We start from the raw sequence: 17,767 nt of genomic DNA, 5'->3' as shown, positions 1-17,767 counted from the left end.
AACTGCTGACTATTCCAGCTCTTCATGTGTGTCTTCTATGAACTTTTACTACATATTTTTCCTCAGTGACACATTGCTCTGCTCTATTATTTAATTCTTTCATGTGGTGTGTGTATTGTCTTTGTCTTTGAGACAAGACTGTGATCAAGAATATATCATAATTATATTTTGTCTAGAACACTGCTGGATATATAAAAGTAGCTCAATAAGTATTTATTTAATAAGTAACATATACAAGTAGGAGCAAAAGAAATCTCAGTATAAATAACTATTATAGCCCTTCTTGACTTACAAGCCCTGCTTCAAATGCTATAGGAAGTTGAAAAGCCATAATCAGTCTGTAAACTGAATATTTGTCATCCTCAAATTATAGAAGTAAGAAGTAGCTGATAAGGTACCTATGTGCTTTTATGGATTCATTTTCAACATTTGATAAAAAGCCCATGCAAAGGTTAAATTTACAAAATTTTAAATACATATTATATCATGGAAACTCTTAATATAATTCAATTTTGTACCATGCTTTGCATCTTTAGTTGGTAAATTTAAAAATAATATTTAGGCAAGACTGCTAATAATACTATGCTTAATTAGTAGAAATAAAAGTATATCTGAATCATTTCATTTCAATAGCATTATAGTTTTATTACTTTTATAATATTTGCTAGAAATTGTATTAAGTACTAGTCTCGGTTCTTAAGAAGTTCACTCCATAAACTATAAAAATCAACAACAATATATGATGATTGGCACATTCCAGTCATGAACCCAATGCTGTGAGAGGAACTCTGAGCAGCCTGGATTAGCTTAACCATAATATTTGTGATAGTAAATAGATTGAGGCTGACCACAGTCTCTAATGCTCCCTGAAAGAGGGGTGAAATGTAAACATAGTGTGTTTTAGAAAGATAACTCTGCCAACTGGGAGGACAAACTGAAAATGGTAGACTGCTGAGTAAGAGGACAATCTTTAATAACTCAAGTGAGGAATACAGAAAATCTGAACTAAAAACAAACAAACAAAAAAACCAATGGAAATAAACCGGTTGGAAAAACAAATTTATAATAGCAGCAATCAGTAGGTTCATATATAAAAAGATCTTTTCCCCCACCACTTTTGGCACCAGAGATCAGAAGTGTACAAATAATTTACTTGTCTTAGACTCTTGCTGTTGCTATTACTTTTATTCCAAAGTCTAGTGGGTAAAAATAGTTACTCCATAAATTGAGAACATAAGTGGGCAACATTTTTTTTTAACTTTCATGTATCACTAAGGATGAAAGTCACTCCACCACATTCTAGCCATCATTCATCCCAGGTCAGTTACTCTTTAAAAAGGATTGGAACTTAAAGAAAGTTAGTCTACTTTGTCAGACACCGAGGCATTACATTTTTAAAAGTGTGATTGCTTCCACTTAGCACTTTCTCTGGTGAATGTGTGGTTGCATATAGATCTGTTACATCTCACCCTTTTCATGTTGGTGAATAAAATAAAATTTAAAAAATGAACTAACTTATACAATGAAGGAATTTAATGTTTTTTCTGAATAAGATATTGAATAGTTGCAGAAATTCTTTGAACTTATCACATAGGTAAGAATTTAAGCAAATTATATTTCTTATTGTGTGGCAATACATTATTGTGAAACTGAAATAACTAAATGCATAAACATCTAATTAATTTCAACAAATGGCTTGCTACAGATTGGGTCTCAATAGAAAGCCACTCAGGTATGTTCTTATAAAATCCTTGAAGTACTCAAAACACATAATCACTATAAGAAAATTAATAGCAGTAGGTCAATAAGGCATAAAACAATTCAGCTCTGCTTTAATTGGTAATAACAAAGCAGAGTCTAAGGAATAAAGATGTACATTTTCTAAAGCAATAAATAAATAAATCTATATATATAAAAAGCCAGAAATCAGAACGCTGTAACAACCGGAACGACTGGTCTCTATGACGCCCACTGTGGCCAGCGAAAGGCCCAATTGGGGGTGGGGTCAGCCAGCCAACCTCCCGCAGGCCCTCCCCCCAGCTGCTGGCCCCCAATCGCCCCCCCCACCCATTTGGGGGTGGGGCCAGCTGGCCTACCACCCACAACCCCTCCCCATGGCCAGCCCTGCTCCCAATTGGCCCCCCCCACCTAATCGGGAGTAGGGCCCACTGGCCAGTCGCCCGCGGCCCTTCCCCCCCAGCCAGCCTGGCCCCAATTGGGCCCCATTTGGGGCAGACCAGCCAGCCAACCTCCCACTGTCTCCTCCTCCCGACAGACCCGGCCCTGATCTGCCTCGAATCAGGGCCAGGCCAGCCAGGCCCCACCTGTGCACGAATTCGTGCACTGGGCCTCTTGTAGATAATAAATAAATAAATAAATAAATAAATAAATAAATAAATAAATAAATAAATATCAAGACCTTGTTCCAACAACACATGTTCAAAAAAAGATTAGTATGTCCTAGAAAACAATCAATCCTTTGGGCAAAATATTATATTCAGCATGATGGAACAGCTTCCACTCAAATCCTATCCTCTTAAAGAATGACTTGGGCCTGGCCTGTGTCTCAGAGGTTGATCATTGCTTTTGATTCCCAGTCAGGGAACATGCCCGGATTAAGGGCTCGATCCCCAGTAGGGGACATGCAGGAGGCAGCTGATCAATTATTCTCTCTCATTAGTGATGGTTCTATCTTTTTCCCTCTCTGAAATCAATAAGAATGTATTTTAAAAAGAAAAGAATGGCTTGGATTGATCAGTGAGTAGAATACTGTAAGGGTGTACTGGTGACTTTTAGCTTGAGTGGGAGAGAATAAATTACTTGTCCTCTGTATATTTTGATGTCTTCATTTAGAAAAGATAAAAATTAAAGGCAATTATTGTAGTAATCCCTTAAAGATACATAATTCTGTAAAATTTTTCTACACCCTTTGTATATTTCATCTTTGATTCTCACAATAAATATCTTAACAGATAAGGAAATTGATAATTATTATAATACTTCTTGAGTAATACTCCTGATATTTCCAGTGAAAGTAACAAAAAAATATTTTGTGGTTTATTAGTCACGGCATATTTCTCTGGTTTTTCAAAATAGATTGCTAAAAAAATTAGATCTTGTCAACTGTATTTGTATTTCAGTGGTTACTTCTGTACACAAAAGTGCTCTCAATTTTACGACACTATCTGGAAGAGGTTCAACAACATGTTGTTAATACTCTACTCCTACAAAATAATTTTAAAGCTCCATGGGAATTTAGATTTGTACAAGTTATTAGGATGTGACCTTTCCCTTAGATTTCTTATTTTAGGATTGACTTAACATGGTATTTCCCCAGTGGGAGCTGTTGTACTTCCTTCGCAGATAAGAAAAATAGTAATCACAAATTATAGTGAGTAAACTTAGGGAAACATATATTTCTATGATGCTGATGAAACTAAAATCTTAAGACCACAGTACGTATTCCTTGGGTTTGAGAGGAAAGCCATGTGGCTTACTAATAAAAGAAAACAAAAGTTATGCCATTATGGTATTTCCCTGAAATTTATTCCTAATTGTTTCTAGTCACAGCTAACAAGTCTTGTGACTTTTAAAGATTATTAAAGAATTTACGTCACTAAATTTCCTATATCCTGTCTACTGGAAGTATAAAAGGTTAAAAATATAAAACTTTTAATAATTTAAATGATTTCAGATCACAGGATCTGGACTGAAAGACAAGGAATTCATGAAGGTAAAGAGAAAAAAACTAAAATAACATGAAAGAGATCACTTATGTTGCATGGAATAATAGTGGCTTTCAATTATTAATCTCGTACTATATGATATATTGGTAGAATTTATGCACATTATATTTGTAACATGAGTTATTGGAGATATTCAAAGAATTAGGCATGCTATAGCTAGGACTATAGAGCTCATTATTAGCAATTTTTTAAAAATGCAAAAAAAATTGTGGAAGGGAAGATAATGAAGATATGCACATTTTTTCTAACTAGTCTAACTAGGTGCCAAAATCAATAATTTTACATAGTGCTAGCTAATGAAAACATTAAAATTAAGAAATTATGAAAGGATTTAAAATTTTTTTTTCTCTTATGAGAATGGAAGTATGGGATATAAATGAAAATTAAGTAATCTCCAAAATTTTTTGTATCCTCTTATCAGACATACTTGTACATTAGGCTTTATTAAAATTACTACTTTGAGAACACTGCTTTATTTAAATTATTACTCAAAAATCTTAAATAATCAAACCTCCCCCTACCATGCATTCTACAGTTTAACAAACGGCTAATTCATAGTTTCTATATCACAGAAATTTTTCTTTTAGGTTTAATTTTTAGGAGTTAATCCTCTACATATTATAATTGTGAACGATATTTTTAAGTAAAGATAGTGCCCATTGTGATGGACTTATACATTTTTCCAGAAAATATTATGTAGTTTAGACATAGCTAGGTTTTAAAACATTGTTTTTGAACCAAAATAGATTTGAAGGTTATTTAAAAGATTAGAAGTTAGAGGTTGTTTGTCGAATCCCTTAATTTTATAGACATTGAGGGTCAGGGATAGCAATGTATTCACTTTCTCAAACACTACATAGACTTATAAAAATATGTGTGTATATATATGTATTCAGAAATGGAAGGTAACTTGTAGAAATTAAAATAGTTCGGATAAGGATGTTAAGATTATAGATAATTTCTTTCTTTAAAATGATCTTTATTGTTATTACATTTCTTATTTAATATTTAAAAATACAATACACTGTACTAAAGCTGTTAATTCTATTTCATGTCATTAACTGTAACTTAATCCCCAAATGAAAGTTTAGAATTTAAAAAATGACAATTACCCATAATCTTTTCCTACTTATTGTAGTACATTTAACCACATAATTTTGTATCTTCAAATTTTCTGTTATATCTTTATTCTAAAATCAATATTCCCCTCAAATATTTAAATCACAAATTAAAACATTTAATTTAATATTTAAAAAACTAGATTGTATACAATGCTCTGGACATCCTATTTTGTTTAAGCTGTATTTTTAAAGCAGTCATTCCTTTCTAACAACTAGCAAGGTGTGGACTTAAAGGCCATGAGAGACCCGCAGCACAGTCTTTACATTTTATTTAAATTTGACACAACCTTAGGAAATAATCTACAACTTCCTTGCAATTAAGTAGTTTTTTTTCACCCAACACCCAAAACCATCAAAAATCCCATATTTTTCTGATATCTAAGTAATTGGTGAAACTCCTCTTTACTTTCATCTCACTGTAACACATACATATCCTTTGCTAAAAAATAATATATTTAAATAAACAGGAATCATGTATGCTTTGGAAATAAGTTTTTATTCATTTTGCTACTAATATATCCTCAGAGTAATTTGAAATGTCATAAAAACAAATAATGCAAGAGTAATATAGTTGCTTAAACTCTGACATAGAAACTTCTCTTTCAGCAATTTAGCTAAAGAAAATAATTTTTTAAAAAGTGAAATATGTGCATGAAGATATTCACTATATGTAATGGTATTAGAATAAATAGTAATCGTATAGTAATAAAAAGCTAAAAACTACCTAAAACTGGCTTAGTAAATTATGTGATATCACTAAGATGAACTATTATGCTGCCATTATGACAAATTTGAAAGCCAAGTGGACACAAAGATTTAAATGATCTAACAGTGAAAGAAGCAAAAATGCTACATGTACTATAATTGTCAGTAAGTAAAAAATGTAAACATGCTAACAAGAACTATAAGAAGCTAAGTAGAAGTAATTTAAATCACTTAAAGCCACTTAGCATTTCATTTTTCATGCCTAAACAATAAAAATTCAGACCAAATACTCATTTTCAGATGCCAAAGTACATACCTGCCTGTACAAGAGATTGGTCTTTTGATTTTAAGAAGTAGTAGTTTATATGCAATTAAGTGTGTTTTTTTTATTTAAAAAATATTTTCACAAGTTTTTGGTAATAAAAATGTCTTAAAGGAATTTAATGTAAAATAAGACAAATCCAATGGCTAAAATTCAAAAGCAAAAGTCATTTTGTTCTAGTTCCTAATCTTATTTCTAAATGTATCACATACCTGCTTCTAAGGTTTTAAAAGTAAACATTATCTATCTTCGAATCTTGAAGCCCTGAATTCATACATAGCAGTATAGGTAGGCTGAGAGTCCATTTACAGAGAGCAAGACTGAACTTTGCATGTGAGCACATACAGAAAATGATAAAGATCATTGTGTCCTATTAGTAATTTACAGAATTGTGATTTGCTCCACCCAGTACACCTATAATTGAATTCTTCAGCCATAAAATCACTGGGACCAAACAAGTTCAGATATCTTTTATCTAAACTCTTTTTTTCTCCCTTACCATCAGTTAACATATTCTTATGGAGTTTTTCTTCTTTTTATAGATTCATTTGTCTTAGTTATAAATTAACTCCACAAATAACTCTCCCAACCACCCCAGCTCTACTGTTTCCTGTGTACCAGGTTTCTTTTTATTTGCACAATTTATGATATAGGAGCCATTTAAACTGCCAGTTGGAAAATGATGTCCAGGGAATCATCTCTAGATTAAAAATATATATATTCCTAAGGATAAATGTTCACAGGCAGAGATTCTCCTCATAACTGGGCACCCTAGCAAAGAAGCGAAATGTAACTGCTGAAGATTTCTGTTGTTTCTTTTTTACTCTAAAAAATGTGGTAAAATATACATAACAAAAATTTAACATCTTAATCATTTTTAAATGTACAGTTCTGTGGCATTAAGTACATTCCCAATGTTTTGTAACCATCACCACTATCCAGCTCCAGAACTTTTTCATCTTCCCAAACTATACTCATCAAACATTAACTCCCCATCCCCTTCCCCAACTCACCCCTGATAGCCACCATTCTACTTTCTGTCTCTATGAATTTGACTACTCTAGATACAACTTCTGTTGTTCTTGTTTCACCTAAAATCTATGAAATAGTGTGATTTACTAAATTGGTTGAACACACAAGAGACTGGCAAAAAATCTGGGGAAGAATTCCTAATACTTAGCATTTTATTTTTCATGCCCAAACACTTAAAATTCAAACCAAATACTCATTTTCAGATGCCAAAGTACATACTTGCCACTTACTTCATCTTTCAAGAGCTTGGTCTTTGGATTTAAAGTGGCTTTAGGTTTTTCTAAGCTTAAACTGATTTTCTAAACAAACTTAATGTTGCTATTGATTTCCTTTAAGAATCAAAGTTCTCTCAGTACTACTTGTATTCACTGAGTTCCCAGACATTTTACCTAAAAGTAATATGATATTCTCTCAACTTCACTATCCTATCTAATAAAAGAGCAATATGCAAATTGACTGTACCTCCACTACATCCATAAGCCATGCCCACAAGCCATGCCCGCCAGCCAACCAGGAGCGAATATGCAAATAAACCCAACCAAGATGGCTGCGTCCACAGAGAGAGCAGGAGGGAGGCTTGGGTTTCCCCAGCAATGGAGGAAGCCAAGCTTTCCGCCTGCCCTTGCTGGCCCAGGCATCCACTCAATGCTACAAAATTTCAATTATAGAAGATAAATAAATCCAAACAGAAATGGTGGCAGCCATGGAGCTGGAGAGAGCAGGAGGCTAGGGTTGCCCCCGGCGATGTAGGAAGCCAAGCTTCTGCAGCCCTGGCCTGCCTTCGCCTGCCTTGGCCTCCGCTTAAGGCTACAAAGTTTCAATTATAGAAGATAAATAAATCCCAACAGAAATGGCTGCCGCCATGGAGTGAGCAGAAGGCTTGGCTCCGCTCCAGGCTACAAAGTTTCAATTGTAGAAGATAAATAAATCCCAGATCCCAGGGCCTCTGCTTGGGTCACCGGGGGTGTGTGGCTGGCCTGCAAACCACCACAGGCTCCTTGCCCAGGCCACCCCACGCTCCAAGGGAACCCCCACCCTGATCCGGGACACCCTTCAGGGCAAACCAGCTGGCCCCCACCCAGGCACCAGGCCTTATCCTATCTAATAAAAGGATAATATGCAAATTGACCATCACTCCAACACACAGGATGGCTGCCCCCATGTGGTCAAAGATGACTGCCCCCCATGTGGACACAAGATGGCCATCACAAGATGGCCAGCAGGGGAGGGAAGTTGGGAGGGACCAAGCCTGCAAGGGAGGGCAGTTGGGGGCGATCAAACCTGCAGAGGAGGGCAGTTGGGAGGGACCAGGCTGGCAGAGGAGAGAAGTTGGGGGTGACCGGGCATGCAGGGAAGGGCAGTTGGGGGGGGACCCAGGCCTGCAGGGGAGAGCAGTTGGGGGGGACCAGGCCTGCAGGGGAGGGCAGTTAGGGGTGACCAGGCTGGCAGGGGAGCAGTTAGGCATCAATCAGGCTGGCAGGGGAGTGGTTAGGGGGTGATCAGGCTGGCAGGCAGAAGCGGTTAGGGGCAATTAGGAAGGCAGGCAGGCGAGCAGTTGGGAGCCAGCAGTCCTGGATTGTGAGAGGGATGTCTGACTGCCTGTTTAGGCCCGATCCTACCGGGATCAGGCCTAAACGGGCAGTCGGATATTCCTTGAGGGGTCCCAGATTGGAGAGAGTGCAGGCTGGGCTGAGGGACATCCCTTCGCCCCCCATGCACGAATTTCGTGCACCGGGCCTCTAGTTTAAATATAAGACTACTAATTCTAAGTTCTTGTTCAAATGCTGTCTTGGGTAGTGAAGACTGGTGGATCAAGAGATTATTAATGAGATCTAAAAAGTTTCACAGTTTTGGTTTGAACATTCAAATCAGACCCTGCTTATCACCAACTAAAAACTTTGCTAAGAGGTGGTTCCCAAGGAGGCAGAGTCTTCCTTCCAAGGAGGAATTTCCCCACTCATAGGTTTTCCAGGAGACCAGAAGTAACTGGCTGAGGTATTAAGTGGAGATCAAACTTGTGGGGGTAAGGATGGCAGTGTATGGACAAGATTAAGCAACACAGCTCAAAGGATACTTTTTATGAAAACAATGCCCCTGCTTCTCCCTGTTCTAAGATTTGTAAACAAACAGAAACTCACTCTATAAATCAGTGAAAATCTAATTTGAGAATTATTATTTAGTGACTCCAATATTATTTTTAAAGAATTTTTTATTTGGAAATAATTTGAGGCTTACAGAAAAGTTGCAAAGATAGCAGAGTTCCCATGTACCCTTCATCTAGCTTCCTTTACTGTTACATTACATATTACGACCATAGTACAGTGATCAAAACTAATATATTAACACTGGCACAATACTATAAGTTACTTTGCTTAGATGTCACCAGTTTTTTCCATTAATGTCCTTTCTCAGTTCCAGGACCCAATCTAGGATCCAACATTACATTTGTTTCATGTCTCCTAATTCTCCTTCAAATCTGTGGTAGTTCCTCAGTCTTTTTTTTAAAAAACAGCTTTATTGAGGTATGAGTGATATATAAGACACTGCACATATGTAATGTACAGTTCTTCCACCTATACTTGTCTTTTATGCTCCTGACATTGTTAAAGAATGTTGGTCAGGCCCGGCTGGTGTGGCTCAGTGGTTGAGCATCAACCTATGAACCAGGAGGTCATGGTTCAGATTCCCAGTCAGGGCACATGCCTGGGTTGCAGGCTCAGTCCCCAGTGTGGGTCCTGCAGGAGTTAGTCAATTGATGATTCTCTCTCATCATTTATGTTTCTATCTCTCTTTCTCTCTCCCTTCTTCTCTGAAATCATTAAAAATATATTTTTAAAATTTTTTTGAAAAAAGGAAAATGAATGCTAGTCAGGTATTTTATAGAATGTCTCTCCATTTAGGTTTGTCTAAGGTTTTTCTCATGATTCAGTTGAAGTTATGGATTTTTAAAAAATATGTTTTTATTGATATCAGAGAGGAAGGGAGAGGGAGAGAGAGATAGAAACATCAATGATGAAAGGGAATCATTGATTAGCTGCCTCCTGCACACCCACTACTGGGGATCAAGCCTGCAACCTGGGCATGTTTCCTTGACCAGAATTGAACCTGGGACCATTCAGTCCACAGGCTGACTTTCTATCCACTGAGTCAAACCAGCTAGGACGAGGTTATGGATTTTTTTAGAAGAATAACAAAGGCATGATGGGCCCTTTCCAGAGCTCAATATATCTTATTAATGCAATATTAACCTTAATCACTTGGTTAAGGTGGTGTCTGCCAGGACTCCTCACTGTAAAGACACTATTTTTCCCTTTGTAGTTAATAAATATTTGGGGGAAGATACTTTGAGGTTATGCACATACTCGGTTTCACCTTATACTTTAACCGATTTTAGTACTCATCTTGCCTGCAGCAATTATTACTGTGGTTCTTTAGTGGCAATTTTCTATTTCCCTTATTCCTCTTATGTTTACTAATTTATATTCCTCTGTAAGGAAAAGTTCTTTTTCCATTTCTGTATTTAGTCAGCATTTACTTATATCAGTATGGAATCATGAATATATATATTTTATACGGGAGAGCTATAATCTAATTCTAGTTATTTATTTTATTGTTCAAATTATTCCAGCTTTGACCTTTAGGAGCTGGAACTGGAGTATTGGATATTGGATACTTTCTTCTTTGTGACCAAAAATCATGGTTGCATGGCGTATAGGGAACCAGGAAAAATATTTTAATTTTTATCTTTATTTAACTATAAGTATCACAGGAACCTAAAATAATATACTTGTACTTGAGACTTATTTCTAAGGATATGAGTAATTGCTCAACTTCTATGTCATTTTCTTATCTTTGTTTTGTCTTAGACAAATAAATTTCTGTGCTCTCCCTCAATTGACTGGTAAATTATAAAGTAGAAAGTATTCTGATAGTCAAAATAAAAGCTCTCTAAGAAATTTTACAACAAAATACTGTGAAGACTTTTCATGTTATTTAAAAATAAAAAGGTATTCTTTAGATTATTTAGTATAATAAACTCTGAGTTTACTTACTGTTAAAGGATGACTCTTGTTTGAGAAAATGGCCTTCTTGTATATCTGTGGTTTAGAATTGGCTCTTTTCAAATCTAAACAATTAAAAAGAAAGAAGATTTTTAATATACAAACAATATTCAAATTTTTTAGACAACCAGGTTGCCAAAGTACACAAGTACAAATAAATTTATTTTTTCTGTTGGATTTCATTCTGAATGTTTGCTTTCCCTGAGCTTGGTTTTGTATCCTCTACAAGTAACCAACAGCTACTGACTCATAAACCATGCAGGGCTGTAGAAACTTTCCGTAGAGACATATATTAGATTCATTTCACCTACTTTCTGAGTTCTGTCATTAATCATGAGCTAAGGTCATGTATCTTATCCAACTTTTACATCATATTAATAAGGACACTTACCCTATTGTATAGATTTAAGAAAACCTTATCTTAAAAGGATTAATAACCTCAAAAGATAGATGTTTGATCAGAGTTATAAACAGCGAAGATATTTATTAAAATATAATCTCATTCTAGATGGCACATGGCTGTTAAGCCTAAGGTAAAGTACAGTGATGTGTCACAACCACTTAGGGATAGTAGATGCAGCACATTCCACATGAAGCTGATTTTAAAAGGAAGATCCAGAGAGCACATTATGTGAGTAAAAGTGCTGAAGGTCTTAGGACACATATCCTTGGCTCTTATGAAGGGCTCGGGGATCCTAGAATAGTACATTCCCTAAAGACAAAACAGCATCTACTGCCAAAAGCCTTATCATCAGGGCCTTAATAGACCCAATATCCAGATTCAATTTTCTGCACAGTCTAACCTACAAAAAATTATAATTTTTTCTTTTAAAATTCTGCACCTTTCCAATTGGAATTTGCAAAAACTATGCTGTTATGCATGTAAGACATAAAAGTAGTGGATCATGAATATAAAATCTTTCCCCTTTTTGTATTTCTAATATGAAAGGATAGAAACTATAGCCAGTATACATTGATTATTTGTTTCTCTAACACTGTTTAGTACTTTTGTTTGGAAATGGAAAACCTCTTAATGTAGACTCAACATCAATAATAAAGTAACAATTTGTTTTCAGAATGGGACATGTTCTTTTATAAAGATCTAATTTGCCAGTGTTTTAGACCTACATGTTTTGTTTTCTGACTGCTTACCTGTATCATGGCAATTTATATAAATACTCTCTAATTTGTTGTCAAAACAAAAGCAATATCCACACCAAAACTCTTCATGATATATAACATGTGTAAGACATGAGAAACAAATTTATAATGGATTACCACTTTGACTTTTTTTTTTTACAAGTAAGTCAACTAAAGGGCTTAAATATGTGAAAACAATAAGAAAAATATTAATAAAGATAATTTGAACAAAATATCTGAAAAATTAAAGAATGCTGACTACAGGTCAAGATCATTATAATAGCTTTCCTTCATACTCGTCTCAATTTCTCTTTGAAATACATATGAATTCATTAAGAAGTAATGAATCTAAAGAAGGAAGAAAGTAAAGCTTTCCAGGAACTTCTATTTCTAGCTTGTAGCCCTAAGAGTTGAATCAAACAGAAAACTGGCCAGCTCCTGTGACTTTCAGAGGCAGGCAGAATTCTATAATCTTTCCCAAAACTCTCTCCAACAACTAAGATCTATAATTTCCTTTCTGTATCCATTCAGTATTGCATTGTACCATAGAAGGTATAGTTTCCGGACATAAATTTTATTTTATATATATTATATTTTCTCATGTTTATATTTATACACATTTTACTTCAAGTATATTTTATTTTATAAATATAAACTTTATTTATAATATTCATATTAATAAAATACAAGTATATGTGTTAATTGTAATTAAAAAGTTAAATAATTATTAATATAAAGTATATTAATATTTATTACATTATTTATTTTATAAGTAAATATACTAACATACTATAAAATTATACTATGAAATGTAGCATTAATTTTAATATAGGTCAGAAACAAGATCCATTCTGAAGGCAATAAATAACAAGGACTACAGTTTTTCCATGTCCTCCATCTGGCCAATTCAGATTGGTTTATATTCTTTAAATTATAAATTATTCTAATCACTCCTGTAAGTCAAAAAATGAGGCAGTGAAGATAGCAGACAAGCCCCTCACATTTCAACAGAACCCACATAAGGTAGGGGTTCTTCATATCTACTAATCCAACTCTTTAGTATCGGAATAAGATTTTTACCAGAGTTTAAGCAGATAATAATACAGCAAAAGAGCAATTTACTCAGACTAGTTTATCCAAAATGGTAAAAGTTGATGTAAGAAATTTTTAAAAAATTAACAATGGAAACAACTGAAAACTTATCAAAAAATTACTGCCCCAAAAAGCTCTGGGCCTAAATAATTTTATAGATATTTTCCCCAAAATTTTAAGGGAGAGATAATTTTCTTCCTATATAAACTGTTTGAGTAGAAAAAAATATAGTGACCAAATTAATTTTTCAAAAGTAGTATAATATTGATATTAAAAACAAGAACAAAGAGAAAAATACTAATACCATGTATTAAGTTAATATCCTATCTAATAAAAGAGTAATATGCAAATTAACCATCACTCTGCTACACCCACAAGCCACGCCCACAAGCCAATCAGGAGCAAATATGCAAATAAACCCAACCAAGATGGCTACGGCCACAGAGAGCAGGAGTGAGGCTTGGGTTTCCCCAGCAATGGAGGAAGCCAAGCTTTCCGCCTGCCCTTGCCTGCCTAGGCCTCCACTCAATGCTACAAAGTTTCAATGATAGAAGATACATAAACCCAAACAGAAATGGCGGCAGCCACTGAGCTGGAAAGAGCAGGAGGCTAGGGTTGCCCCCGGCGATGGAGGAAGCCAAGCTTTCTGCACACCCTGACCAGCCCAGGCCTTGCTTAAGGCTACAAAGTTTCAATTATAAAAGATACATAAATCCCAATAGAAATGGCTACCACCACAGAGCAAGCAGAAGGCTTGGCTCCACTCCAGGCTACAAAGTTTCAATTATAGAAGATAAATAAACTCCAGATACCAGGGCCTCCACGTGGGTCACCGGGGGGCGTGGCCGGCCTGCAAACCACCACAGGCCCCAAGCCCAGGCCGCCAGACCCCCCAAGGGAACCCCCACCCTGATCCAGGACACCCTTCAGGGCAAACCAGCTGGCCCCCACCCAGGCACCAGGCCTCTATCCTATCTAATAAAAGAGTAATATGCAGATTGACCATCACTCCAACACACAAGATGGCTGCCCCCATGTGGACACAAGATGGCCACCACAAGATGGCCAGCAGGGGAGGGCAGTTGGGAGGGACCAGGCTTGCAAGGGAGGGCAGTTGCAGGGGACAAGGCCTGCAGGGGAGGGCAGTTAGGGGTGACCAGGCCTGCAGGGGAGGGCAGTTAGGGGTGACCAGGCCTGCATGGGAGGGCAGTTAGGAGCAAACAGGCTAGCAGGGGAGCAGTTAGGCATCAATCAGGCTGGCAGGGGAGTGGTTAGGGGGTGATCAGGCTGGCAGGCAGAAGCGGTTAGGGGCAATCAGGAAGGCAGGCAGGTGAGCAGTTGGGAACCAGCAGTCCTGGATTGTGAGAGGGATGTCCAACTGCCTGTTTAAGCCTGATCCCGGTGGGACATCCCTCGAGGGGTCCCAGATTGGAGAGGGTGCAGGCTGGGCTGAGGGACACACACACCCGTGCATGAATTTCGTGCACCGGGCTTCTAGCTATAAATAAAATGCTAATCAACAAATTCTACAGTATACTAAAAGAATAAATCACCATAATCAAGTTACATTTATCTCAGAAAGGCAAAGACAATTTAATATTAGAAAACCTACTAAAGTAATGGTCAGAGCACTAGTCAAATTTTAAAAAGAAAACATGATTATTTAAAAAATGCAAAATAACCCTCAAAATTCAACATCCATTCTTGACACTATTTCTTTAAAAAACCAATAAACTTTAATAACAAGAATATTTGTTTCAAACTTAATTGTGAAATACTATAGCAGCATTTCCCCAAATGTGTTGTATAGATAAGTAGTTCCTTAAGATTTTTCCAACAAAAAAGCTTCCACTATCAAATATATTTGCATATGTTGTTCATCATTGGACATTAATAAAGTACATTAATATTGTCTATAGTTTGTAAGACCTAAATTAAAAACACACACAGTATCAACATTAAATCTGCTGAACTGTTTAACTCACTCCTTCTCAAACTTATTTAAACATTTGTTTCTTCACTTTTCATTATTTCATTCCCCAACCCACTTTACTATAATTTGTCACCTATCTTTTTACTGAAAGTCAAGCAAAAGTAACAAGTTAGCTCCTTCTTGCTAAAGCCATTTAACTTTTCTTGATTTTCATTCTATTTATCCAATAGTGCACTGGTAAAGGTTCAACAATGGCTCTCCTTGTATGGAAAAACACTCTGATTTATAGTGTTTGCCAATATCTGTGGTATAAAAGCTCCCACAATGATTGATTTCAGGTTACCAATATAATGTCACTGAGAAAAGAATGGGGAAGAGATACAATCAACATGAACACCTCAGAAGTGTAAAATAATTAGGAAGTGATGCAATTGGTGTGCTCATTACTTCTGTTTTTAAGACCACTTGTTAAACTGAAATTTTTAATAATGGCTGTGGATAACAATCAGCTCACAAAAATCCTGAAAATTTCACAATTGATTTCTACAAGCCAGTCTGAGCTGGCTCCAGCCCACCACTGTCTCTGCCTCTGCAGCATTTGACATTTCAACCATCCTCTACTATTGAAACTATCTCCTCCCTTTGCTTCCCAGAGACCAGTTTCTCTGAATTCTTACCCTACCATAGGACTGCTATTTTTGTCTCTTTTCTTGGTACCTCTTCTTTCTGAGACCTTCTATTTTATGTGTTCTGCAAGTTCCTTCTTGGTCTCACTGTCACCCATAAACACTGAAAATGTATACCATTTAATCTTCTTCTTCTCTAACTACATCTCCCAAATCTTCTTCTCTTACCACAACTCTTTTCTCAAGAGTTCTAAATCTGTTTTTCCATGTTTCTTTTGAACACCCCTACCTGAGGTTCTTCAGGAACCTCAAACAACATCATCCAAACTGACTTCTCCCTCTGAAGAAGTAAAGAAACACAATTTAGCCCACCCCACAATGTCCATCATCCCTTGTGAAGTCTCCCCAAATATATATACACTAGAGGCCCGGTGCACGAAATTCGTGCACAGGGGGTTGTGTCCCTAAGCCCAGCCTGCACCGTCTCCAATCTGGGACCCCTAGAGGGATGTCCGACTGCCTGTTTAGGCCCGATCCCAGTAGGGCAGTCAGACATCCTTCTCACAATCCAGGACTGCTGGCTCCCTACTGCTCACCTGCCTGCCTTTCTGATTGCCCCTAACTGCTTCTGCCTGCCAGCCTGATCACCCCCTAATTTAGGGCCTAACAACTCCCCTGCCAGGCTAATTGATGCCTAACTGCTCCCCTGCCAGCCTGGTCACCCCTAACTGCCCTCCCCTGCAGGCCTGGTCACCCCTAACTGACCTCCCCTGCAGGCCCGGTCGCCCCCAACTTACCTCCTCTGCCAGCCTGGTCACCCCTAACTGCCCTCCGCTGCAGCCTTGATCGCCCCCTACTGCCCTCCCTTGCAGGCCTGGTCCCTCCCAACTGCCCTCCCCTGCTGGCCATCTTGTGGAAGCCATCTTGTGTCCACATGGGGCAGGATCTTTGACCACATAGGTACAGCCATCTTGTGTGTTGGAGTGATGGTCAATTTGCATATTATTCTTTTATTAGATAGAATAGAGGCCTGGTGCCTGGGTGGGGGCTAGCTGGTTTGCCCTGAAGGGTGTCCTGGATCAGGGTGGGGGTTCCCTTGGGGCGTGCGGCGGCCTGGGCGATTGGTGGTTTGCAGGCCGGCCACGCTCCCCGGTGACCCACGTGGAGGCCCTGGGATCTGGGATTTATTTATCTTCTATAATTGAAACTTTGTAGCCTTGAGTGGAGCCAAGCCTCCTGCTTGCTCCATGGCCGCAGCCATTTTTGTTGGGATTTATTTATCTTCTGTAATTGAAACTTTATAGCCTTGAGTGGAGGTCTAGGCCAGCCAGGGTGTGTGGAAAGCTTGGCTTCCTCCATCGCCGGGGGCAACTCAAGCCTCCTGCTATCTCCAGCTCCGTGGCTGCTGCCATTTTTGTTGGGATTTATGTATCTTCTATCATTGAAACTTTGTAGCATTGAGTGGAGGCCTAGGCCGGCCAGGGTGTGCGGAAAGTTTGGCTTCCTCCATTACCGGGGAAACCCAAGCCTCCTGCTCTCTCCGTGGCCGCAGCCATCATGGTTGGGTTAATTTGCATACTCGCTCCTGATTGACTGGTGGTCGTGGCTTGTGGGTGTAGCGGAGTGATGGTTAATTTGCATATTACTCTTTTATTATATAGGATAGATTCTTTATATTAGGGAGGTTTTTATTCTAAATTTAATGTAAACAAAATGTTTATGCTGCTCTTTCTGAGACTAAATAAAATTAGTTTTAACTTATAAATGATGTTGATTGATTTTTTTTTTTTTTTTTTTACAAATTATTGAATCCCTAATCTTCAAGTTAGGAAGGGGATCAGTAGACCTTAATTAATGAATCTTGGTAAAGCATAATGTCTTATTGAATTAACCCCTAATTCTCTTTAGCAACCTTAATTTCTATTTTTTTCTCTAAACAGCAAATATATTATATGATCTTTTAGCATATGATTGCATCTTTATATATGC

At 37.3% G+C, this 17,767-nt stretch overlaps 1 protein-coding gene across 1 annotated transcript in view; it reads right to left on the bottom strand.

Annotated features, from left to right (window-relative positions):
• The window catches only part of PPARG (peroxisome proliferator activated receptor gamma), a gene marked incomplete at its 5' end in the record, with an annotated part of 150,153 nt that overhangs the window by 106,591 nt on the left and 25,795 nt on the right, over nucleotides 1-17,767 (bottom strand). The window contains one exon of the mRNA XM_080675107.1: nucleotides 10,979-11,052. The remainder of the gene's footprint in view (nucleotides 1-10,978; nucleotides 11,053-17,767) is intronic.

The sequence above is a fragment of the Plecotus auritus genome (genome assembly GCF_963455305.1).
Source record: "Plecotus auritus genome assembly, chromosome: 6".
Classification (NCBI taxonomy): Eukaryota; Metazoa; Chordata; class Mammalia; order Chiroptera; family Vespertilionidae; genus Plecotus; species Plecotus auritus.
Note: the sequence above shows the minus strand (reverse complement) of the source record. Positions and strands in the feature narration are given on the sequence as shown.